Consider the following 11,112-nt stretch of genomic DNA (forward strand, 5'->3'; position numbering starts at 1 on the left):
TTTTTTTTCTAGTTTGTAAAAAATGCCATTGGTAATTTGATAGGGATTGAATTGAATCTGTAGATTGCTTTGGGTAGCATAGTCATTTTCACAATGTTGATTCTTCCAATTCAAGAACATGGTATATCTCTCCATCTGTTTGTGTCATCTTTGATTTCTTTCATCAGTGTTTTATAGTTTTCTGAGTACAGGTCTTTTACCTCCTTTGGTAGGTTTATTCCTAGGTATTTCATTCTTTTTGTTGCAATGGGGAATGGGATTGTTTCCTTAATTTCTCTTTCTGATCTTTTGTTAGTGTATAGGAATGCCAGAGCTTTCTGTGCATTAATTTTGTACCCTGCAACTTTACCAAAATCACTGATTAGCTCTAGTAGTTTTCTGGTGGCATCTTTAGGATTTTCCATGTATAGTATCATGTCATCTGCAAACAGTGACAGTTTTATTTCTTCTCTTCCAATTTATATTTTTAAAATTTCTTTTTCTTCTCTGATTGCCATGGCTAGGACTTCCAAAACTGTGTTGAATAATAGTGGCAAGAGTGGACATCCTTGTCTTGTTCCTGATCTTAGAGGAAATGCTTGCAGTTTTTCACCATTGAGAATGATGTTTGTTGTGGTTTTGTTGTATATGACCTTTATTATGTTGAGGTAGGTTCCCTCTGTGCCCACTTTTTGGAGAGTGTTTATCATAAATGGGTATTGAATTTTGTCAAAAGCTTTTTCTGCATCTATTGAGATGATCATACGGTTTTTATTCTTCAGTTTGTTGATATGGTATATCACATTGATTGATTTGCACATATTGAAGACTCTTTGCATCCCTGGGATAATTACCACTTGATCATGTTGTATGATCATTTGATGTGTTTTGGGGTTCTGTTGGCTAGTATTTTGTTGAGGATTTTTGCATCTATATTCATCAGTGATATTGGTCTGTAATTTTCTTTTTTGTAGTATCTTTGCCTGGTTTTGGTATCAGGGTGATAGTGGCCTCGTAGAATGAGTTTGGGAATGTTCCTTGCTCGGCAATTTTTTGGAAGAGTTTGAGAAGGATGGGTGTTAACTCATCTCTAAATGTTTGATAGAATTCACCTGTGAAGCCATGTGGTCCTGGACTTTTGTTTGTTGGAAGATTTTAAATGACAGTTTCAATTTCATTACTTGTGATTGGTCTGTTCATATTTTGTATTTTTTCCTGGTTCAGTCTTGGAAGGTTATACCTTTCTAAGAATTAGTCCATTTCTTCCAGGTTGTCCATTTTATTGGAATAGAGTTGCCTGTGGTAGTCTCTTAGGATGCTTTGTATTTCTGCAGTGTCTGTTGTAACTTCTTTTTCATTTCTAATTTTATTGATTTGAGTCCTCTCCCTCTTGTTCTTGATGAGTCTGGCTAAAGGTTTTCCAATTTTGTTTATCTTCTCAAAGAACCAGCTTTTAGTTTTATTGATCATTGCTATTGTTTTCTTTGTTTCTATTTCATTTATTTCTGCTCTGATCATTATGATTTCTTTCCTTCTACTAACTTTGGGTTTTGTTTGTTTTTCTTTCTCTAGTTCCTTTAGGTGTAAGGTTACATTGTTTATTTGAGATTTTTCTTGTTTCTTGAAGTAGGATTGTATCACTATATGAACTTCCCTCCTAGAACTGCTTTTGCTGCATCCCATAGGTTTTGGATTGTTGTGTTTTTGTTGTCATTTGTCTGCAGGTAGTATTTGATTTCCTCTGACTTCTTCAGTAATCTCTTGGTTATTTAGTAATGTATTGTTTAGCCTACATGTGTTTGTGTCTTTTACGTTTTTTTCGGTGTAATTTATTTCTAATCTTATAGTGTTGTGGTTAGAAAAGATGCTTGATATGATCTCAATTTTCTTAAATTTACTGAGGCTTGATTTGTGATCTAAGATGTGATCTAGCTTGGAGAATGTTCCATGTGCACTTGAGAAGAAAGTGTAATCTGCTATTTTTGGATGGCATGTCCTATAAATATCAATTAAATCTATCTGGTCTATTGTGTCATTTAAAGCTTGTGTTTCCTTATTAATTTTCTGTCTGGATGATCTGTCCACTGGTGTAAGTGAGGTGTTAAAGTCCCCCACTATTATTGTGTTACTGTCGATTTCCTCTTTTATAGCTGTTAACAGTTGCCTTATGTATTGAGGTGCTCCTATGTGTGGTGTATATATATTTATAATGGTTGTATCTTTTTCTTGGATTGCTCCCTTGATCATTATGCGGTGTCCTTCCTTGTCTCTTGTAACGTTATTTTAAAGTCTGTTTTATCTGATAGGAGTATTGCTACTCCAGCTTTCTTTTGGTTTTCATTTGCATGGAATATCTTTTTCCATCCCCTCACTTTCAGTCTGTATGTGTCCCTAGGTCTGAAGTGGGTCTCTTGTAGACTGACTCTGAATCTCTTAAATTCCCATTTTTAATGGCAAATGCTTTTTTTGTGTGTGTGTGTGCATTTCTAAATGTTTGCAATTTCTAAGGCAACATTACTGACACAAATAAAAATCCTTTCCTACACAGAGTGTGACTGGCAGGTCCAAATGCGATGGGGGTGGGGAGGGAAGCATCCTGAATATTAGCATTTCTGGGAATGTTTAAGGGCTGAAAAAATTATTTCTTTGGGGCCTAACGTGATTAATACGGTGATGGGTTTGAGATTGTATTGGGGTGGATTTCTCTGTTTTCTCTCTGCTTCCCAAAGCTCCTGGGTTCCCAGGTTATTTTCATTGTACAGCAGGTATTAAGCAGTAATGATCAGCCATAAATCCCAGGTTTGGAAAGGATAACTCTGAAAGATTGGGGCAGACCTAGAAGGAGGAAATAAACATTTAGCAGGTGACTCAACAAGTTTTCCCACAATCAATATATTTCTTGGTCCAATTTAGTTGTAAAAGTTAAAGTAGGGAAATAGTTCCTCTTCAATTGATCAGAAGCACATTTGTTAAGCACCAACTATTTGTCAAGCTCCAGAAGGGATAGAAAACAGGGCATAAAGATGGAAAAAAGGGATAGAAAAAAGGGATTTAAAAAAGACCTCATTTTCATACCCAGGAACATAGAGTGGATTAAAAGGCCACACATGTTTGTAATTTACTTGACTTTCCTTGCTTTATTAGAAAATAGGTTTCCGAGAGGGTTGCCACACTTGGAACATGAAGTAACAGCTGAACCGATGTTTTGAAATATTGCATTTCTTTATAGCCACTTGGGAAAAGAGCCTGCCCAAGGTTGGGACCTGAGACCTGAGCTTTATGTGACATGTAATTTGAAAAAGTGAGATATGGCTTTTCAAATTTTTATAGAAAACAACAAGCCCAATACTTTCCCAGGGTTTGGGGTCATATCAGGCAAATGCAAGGTGAGGAATTGGGGGCTTAATTTATAGCACTATTTATTTTTTTTAAAAAAAGGCATGACTTTCCATGTGCACAAAATGGACAGGGTCGTGGGTTGGGACATGGAGCTGAGAACTGGGCCCTGGGTTTCATTCAGTGAATACTCAGGCACCTTACAGAGCACTGGCTTTGTACCAGGCACTGTGCTGGGCTCTGAGGATAAGGGAAAGCAACATGGCAGCCCTCAGATGAAGTCTGGAATCACATTTGAGGTGGCAAATAGCTCTTCCCAGCAGGGTCTTGGAAAAGTCAGAGAGAAGGTTAAGATTGACACACAGTCTTAACAGAGGAGAAATGTCTAGAAAGCATGAGGGACGAGTGTTCCAAGTTGAGCACACAAACTTCATGGCTTATTAGCAAGGCAGCGAGAACTGTAGTTGGAAAAGACTAGAGCAGTGGTTCTCAAATGTAATGTGCATTCCAGTCACCTGGGGGGATCTTGTTACAGGACGTCTGGCGTGACCCCTGAGATCAGACATTTCCAACAGGTTCCTGCCTGATGCTCAGGCTGCTGGCTTGAGCCCACACTTTGTGTAGGGAAGTGGTGAGCATGGAACATAGGAATAAAAATGCAGGGGGGAATGAAGGAAGGGGTAAATGGGGAGGGCAAGAGCCTATCACCGTGGGCTGATTCCTGCAGCCGGGTGTGTTTTGGCTTTCCCCACCTTCATACTGGTTAGAGCATCTGCACCATTCCCAGCCTCCGCTGGGTTTGCAGTGCTGCCTGCAACCCTCAGCCAGGTCCCTCTCCCAACCCAGTCCCAACAGCAGTGATACTAAATATTTACCGCTTTCCTCAAATCTCCCACCCACCGTCTGCCATCATGGCCTCGGCAGAGTCCTGCCTTTTAATTCATAGAGAAAAGAGAGGTTGTCAGATGGAATTTTTCTTCAGGTTGGCCTTTCTCCCCACCCAGAACCCACCTGCCTTTTCTCCTGCTTTTCCTTTCCTCTTTAACTCCTGGGCAGAGATGTTCTTCCATCCGCCCAAGGCTGAACACTCCTCTGTGCTGTGGAAGGCATCCCCTCTTCGCTGTGGCCTCCTGTGGGCCCTCCATTCATCCATCACTCCCCTCTTTCATGGATCTCCCGCTCCTTCCTTCCCAGCTTTGTTTCTTCTACTATAAACACCCTCAAGGCTCTCCTTTCTCACACCGCCACCTACGAGAAAATGGCCTTGAACCTGAATCCTCCATCTAGCCGTGGTCTGACCTCCCACCTTCCCCTCACCACCTGATTACTGCAAAGAGCAAGCCCACACTCACCGTTTCTCTACTTTTCATCTGTTCTCTGCACACTACCACCGTCTGACTCTGGCTTCCCCACTCCACGGAAACGGCCTGCCCGAAGTTAACCCAGTCCGGGGATTTCAGTCCAGTTCTCTTTGTTCTTCACAGCCTTACAGTGCTGCTCACTGGTGCTTGAGGCCGTGTCTCCCGTGACTCTACAGATCCTGTGTCCTGGGTTCATCGTGACTCTCTCAGCTGCATGTCTTGGTTCCTCTTCCTGTGTCCAGTCCTTACCAGTTAACGTTTCCTGGGGTCCTGGTCTCAGCCTTATTCTCTTCTAACCCTGAACATCCTCCATGGGTTTTATTTATTTTTTTAAATTTTTATTGGCATAGAGTTGCTTTACAATGTTGTGTTAGTTTCTGCTGTACAGCAGAGTGAATCAGCTATATGTATACACATATCCCCTCTTTTTTGGATTTCCTTCCCATTTAGGTCACCACAGAGCGTTGAGTAGAGTTCCCTGTGCTATACCGTAGGTTCTCAGTTATCTATTTTATACATAGTATCAGTAGTTCATATATGTCAATCCAAAGCTCCCAGTTTATCTCACCCACCTCCCCTTCCCCACCTTGGTCTCCAAAGGTTTGTTCTCTACATCTGTGTTTCTATTTCTGCTTTGTAAATAAGATCGTCTATACCAATTTTTTTCAGATTCCGCATATATGCATTAGTATACCATATTTGTTTTTCTCTTTCTGACTTACTTCCCTCTGTATGACAGACTCGTCTCCATTGGTGTATCACCCACACCTGGGACTTGAACCGCTCTTTCTCTGCTGTTGACAGGAATCCAGCCCTCCAGCTCCATTTCTATATTGGTCATATCTTTGTATGTGTCTCACATTCTAAAAACTGATTTTTCCTAAACAACAAGGTCCTACTGTGTGGCACAGGGAACTGTATTCAATACCTTATAATAACCTATAATGGCAAAGAATCTGAAAAAGAATATATAGATTATATATAACCGAATCACTTTGCTGTATACCAGAAACTAATGCAATATTGTAAATCAACTATACTGCAATAAAAAGGAAAAAAAATGAATAAATTACGGTTGTTAAACAGTTATTAAAAAAGCTGTTCCAATAGACCTGATTCTTCCTCTTCTCTCTTAAACCTACTTTTCCTGCTGAGTTCCACTCTAGGTGAATCATACCTCCACCCTCCCCTTCTCTCAACCCCAGACTTGAGAGTTATACATGTCTCCTCTCCTTGCCTCCCCTGCCATTAGCAGTGGCCCTGTCCTCTGCCCCCTTACGCTGCAGCCCTAGTATGTGAACCATTGTACCTTCCTTCCACCACCCAGATTACTGCCTTCTCCTCCACCTGACCACTCTGCAAACACCTGTGGCTTTCATCCCCTACTGCACATCCGAATCCCTGGGAGAACTTTGAACAATTCGGATGCCCAGGGCACATCCCAAACCGATTATGTTAGAATGTCAGGATATGGGACCCCGAGGATTCCAATGTGCAGTCAGCGTTAAGAGCCATGGCTTTTGTCTCTTCTCCCTCAAATCCATCCTCCATGCCGCCACTGAAGTATTTTCCTTCAAACTCAAATTGGATTATGTTTGATCCTCTGTTCACAGATCCTTCAATGACGTTCCATTGCCTTTGGAAAAATTCTTTGGTGTGTTATGCAGCCCTTTTTTTGGTGTATTGTAAGGAGAGCTTTCATGATTGGCCTTGCCTAATTCTCTAGCCCTATCTCGTGTGGGTCCATAAAAGGCCCCTTACCTGGGCCACCCCGATCCACCTCCCCAGGCATCCTCGAGGCTCTCTGCACGTGCACAGATGTGGTCCTCTGTCCAGAATGCAAGCTGTCCCTCACCCCATCCCCGTCCCATCCCCACCCCAGCTGGCCAACTGCTCTCTCTGTGCCTTTATATCCTATTCACATGTCATCACTTACGCAGAGCCTTCTGGGACACCTTCCCCCCCCCGCCCCCGCCCCAGGCTAGGCGCCTCCTAGCACCTGGCTTCCTCCACGCCAACATGTTTCTCCGTCCCACCATTGGGTGGGCCCCTTGATGGCGGGGACTATCTCCCATTTACACAGCACCAAAACCCAGCACAAGGCAGGCACTCAGTGTATGGAGAACGAATTCATTCATCCATCTCTAACCTGCTAACAAGCTCGTGCAGTAAAGCAGAAAAACAGAGTCGAAAGCTCATTGGGTTGTTCAGGCAAAAGACTTCAAGGTATATGTTGTTAGGACATTTCTCAGCATTACGCAGAAAACGGGAACGTAACACAAGTGAAAAGGCTCCCCGTGGAAGAAGCAGCGTCGCTCGATAAAGGCCTGGCAGAGCAGTGTCTGCCACCCCCGCAAGCTGGCCCTGTCCTCTGACCCTGCTGTTATAAAATGGGTCCCGCTACATGAAGTGCCGGTGTTTGCTCTGGTTCCAGAGATGAGGTTAAGATGGAGCTCGTTTCTAAAAGGAGAGTTTAGACCATAGGAATGCAGACACAGACGCAAAGCAGCGTCACTAGCTCAGAACGTGGAGTTTGAAAACAGGCCACATGTTGAGAGTGGGTCACTATAAACAGATTCTTAATTTTACCAAAGATCTCTCTGCTATGGTAGTGTTTCAAGTGGATGCTTCCCTCAGCACTGAAAATTCGCGTCCAGCTTACAAAAGTTCAGGCGTGTGAAACTGCTCAGGGGCACACATCTCACAAGAGACCTGGCTGGACCGTGCCTCCATCACCTTGTGAGGGTGGATATGAGAATCACCAGGAGTGCAAACAAAGCATGCAGGGGCCCAGGCTCATCCAGGAAGGAGGAAGCCTCGACCCCCTTCCCAAGTTCCCTGGGAGACTCTGAGCTGAGCCGAGATACCGTGAGGCTGACCACCGTCTAGCTGGGATCAGCCGCCACCCTCCAGCTGTGCTTCTCAGGCTCCTGCTTGTTAGTGTCCTACCCGGGAGAACGTCAAAAATCCCCACGCACAGGCCTTACCCCAGGCCAGTTAGAGCATCTCTGGGAGGGGCATGCTGGTGCTGGTAATTTTAAAAGTTCCCAGGGGTCCGGGGAGTGGGGGGGGGAATTGAACAAATAAGATCCTACAAGCTGTGCAGTGTGGCAAAAACAGAAAGCTTTGGGGATCACGCCCCTGGCTTACTGGTTCTCAAACTTGGCTGCGTGTGGGCACCACCCGGGAGGGCTTCACCAAGTACCCCGGGCCTGGGTCCCACCTCCAGAGATTCTGCTATAACTGGTGTGGGATGCAACCTGGCGTCCACATCAGGTTGTGTGAAAGCTCCCCAGCGATTCTGACATAAAGTGTCAGACCCATGGCTGCTACTCTTCCTGCCACAGTCCCTAACGGAGCCCTTTTTACTTTGGGGGAAAAAAATCCATTGCCGTGCTAAGGCGGGAAACCCAACCTGCGGGGGAAGCTATTTATCCTCCCAGCTGACCCAAAGCCGCTGAAGTGGGCGTTCCCCCCATGAAAGTGATTATCTGTGCTGGAGCGAAAGCAGCAGCGTTTGTTAGTTCACAGATTAAACTCCTTGACAATGAGGGCCCAGCTGCCTTTGCACCAAATGAATGTCCCCAAGTTCCCCAGCTGCCTGAGTGACCCCAGTTGCCTCAAAAGGTGGCCACCCCTCCCTGGAAACATGCAGAGTGGCATTACAAATAATAAACGGATACGACTAATGGGCTCAGTTATTATAAATTTGGGGGTCATCGCTAACGGCATTTCATGCTCTTCTCCTTGCATCCTGTGTTCAAAATAATTTTCTCTTTATGCTACCCTATTAACAGATGTCAAACCTGAGTTAGGGCCTGTCCTCAGCAGGCAGGCTACGGACTCCTACCTCTGCCTCATCTTCTCTCGGAGGCTTGTGTCAGGTTGGTAGCTATCAGTCAGCATCATTTTGAAAAAAGGCATCTTGCATTGTCCAGAAAAGGTGCAGGTGGTAACCACTTTCCATCCAGTCTTACAAACTTAATGCTTCGGGGGTATACCCCCCAACAACTATATGATTCATTGATGAGGATTCTCATATGCAACTTTTTTTTTGTGTGTGTGGTACGCGGGCCTCACTGTTGTGGCCTCTACCGTTGCAGAGCACAGGCTCAGGACGCGCAGGCTCAGCGGCCATGGCTCACGGGCCCAGCCGCTCCGCGGCATGTGGGATCTTCCCAGACCGGGGCACGAACCCGTGTCCCCTGCATCGGCAGGCGGATTCTCAACCACTGCGCCACCAGGGAAGCCCAACTTTTTTTTTTTTAATGAACATACTCAGATCAAGTTTACCTGGATCTTGAACGTAGGATAGTGGTTCTCAACTTCGGCTACACATTGGAATCGCTTGGGGAGCTTTAAAAACTACTGATGTCTGGGATTGTCCCTTAGAGATTCTGATGACATGGTGTGGGGATTGGTGGAGGCAATGGGGCTTTTTAGAAGCTTCCCAGGTGATTCCAGTGTTCAGCCAAAGCTGATACCACTGGTATTTGTCAATAAGAGAGACTGAGAAAAGAAAGCTGAAAGGATACCCACAGAGAAACATCTCTCAAGTCACAGTCTTCTTAAGGACTCTATGAACCAACAGAGGCATTTGTCCCATTTAGGGTCTTTATGAGCACATACTGTTGGATGGGTTTCCTAGGAGACCAGAGGTAAAGTTAGGCCATAGAGTGTTTCAAAACCAGGAGTGTTTCTTTTCAGTGTTCTTTTTTTTTTTCAAGAAGCTTTTCCCTAGGGCTGCTGTCATAGAGTTCTTGCTACTCCTACCCTCCCCCATGGCCCACCACCTTTTTGCAATGTTGTTTGGGTAACATGGATGCAGGAGAAAAAAACTCAGTACTGTACTGAGGATGGGCCTGGGAGGAGTGGGTGAGACACAGGATGCCGTGATGTGTGAGGTCCTGAAGGAGCTTAGGAGAAACGTTGGGGCCCTGCATACTGTGATACCCTCCCAGGTAGACATTCGTTGGTCACAGTGTATGGTTTTCTCCGCCCTCGGTTTCCCCTCTAGTCCCCTTTCCTCTCTGTGAACATCTTCCTGTCCTGTGTTTCATGTCTTCTGAGTCACCTTCATCCATGTTCTTTCCTGCCTGCAGAACCCAGAATTTTCTCAGGCAGCGGACCCAGCCCCAGGTGGTAAAACTTGGTCAGTCCAAGCAGTGGTTATCTACCTTGGCTGCTCATTAGAAACACCTTAGGAGTTCTTCAAAAAAAAAAAAAAAAAAATGCTGATACTTGGGCTCCACTCCCAGAAATTCTGATTTAATTGGTCTGGAGTGGGCATTAAAAAATTCCAGATGATTAAAATGTGCAGCCAGGACTGAGGCTCCTCTAAGGATCTAATACAATCATAGTATTTCAGTTCTTGCTCATGGTTGATTTACAGTTGGGCAGATGATGCCGTTTTGGCCAGTGTAACAGGAGAACGCAGGGACGGGGGATGGAGGAAATTTAGAAAAAGGTTTCCTTTCCCTTTAAAAGTGTTGGTCCTTCTTTCTCCTTCCTGGTGTTTGGAGTTGTTGGGGGAGGATGAGATGCTTGGAGCCACAGCTATCTTTTGACTGTGAGTAGCCATGCCTAGGGCATAGATTTCTATGATGAGAATTAAGAAGTGCAGTGTTACAAGGAAACTAGGTCTTAACAAGCTGCTAAATCTGTCAAATGGAGAAGCCCTGCTTCCAAGCTTCTTGCTTTCTAACAGGCCCAGGCCAGAAGCAGACCATGGTCCCAGGCCCGAGGTGTCCAGAGAGGCCTTTGAGAGCATGCCCTGCTCAACACGTATAGCACCTCTGTGACTGTGAAATGTGCCCCCCCCCCGCCCCATGAAGATGCCTACGCACCTCTGAGGAGCCTCCAAGACCCTTGCTGGGCAGGCTCCCTGGAGACGAGCTTGTCGGTTGCTGAGGGCTTAATGCGGGAATGCAGACTGTGGAAGTCTGGCCCGTTACTGGTTGTGTGATTTGAGTCAGTCAAACCGGGTGCCTCTGTTTTATCCTCTGTGCGATGGGGTTATAACATCTACCTCAAAGAGCCATTGCTCTGGCTCATTTAATGAGTTTAGCACAGCACCTGGCATGTTGTAAGTTTTTGCTATTCGTAAGTGGCAGTTTTGACTATTTCTTGATATATTCACTCTCTTCATGCTGCAGTGAGCAAGTGGTAAAATAATTAAAAAGAATGAGAAGAGAGACGGTTGGTAGGCCTGACTCCTGCTTTAACAGTTGAGATAGCTGGAGCTTTCCCTATAGTTTGCTCCTCCTGGAATCTATCAAAATAATTTGAGCGTGAATTGTCAAGTCAGCACGGGTGCCGGGTCCGTGTAACTGAGCCCTCCCTATTTCCAGCTCAGCCGGCCGCCGGCTTGAGGGATGCCTGGAGCCCACAGCTGCCTGCTTGCTGCCGGCTCTGCAGAGGCCGTGGCCGAGCCTTG

The sequence above is a fragment of the Kogia breviceps genome, chromosome 2, assembly GCF_026419965.1.
Source record: "Kogia breviceps isolate mKogBre1 chromosome 2, mKogBre1 haplotype 1, whole genome shotgun sequence".
NCBI lineage: Eukaryota > Metazoa > Chordata > Mammalia > Artiodactyla > Physeteridae > Kogia > Kogia breviceps.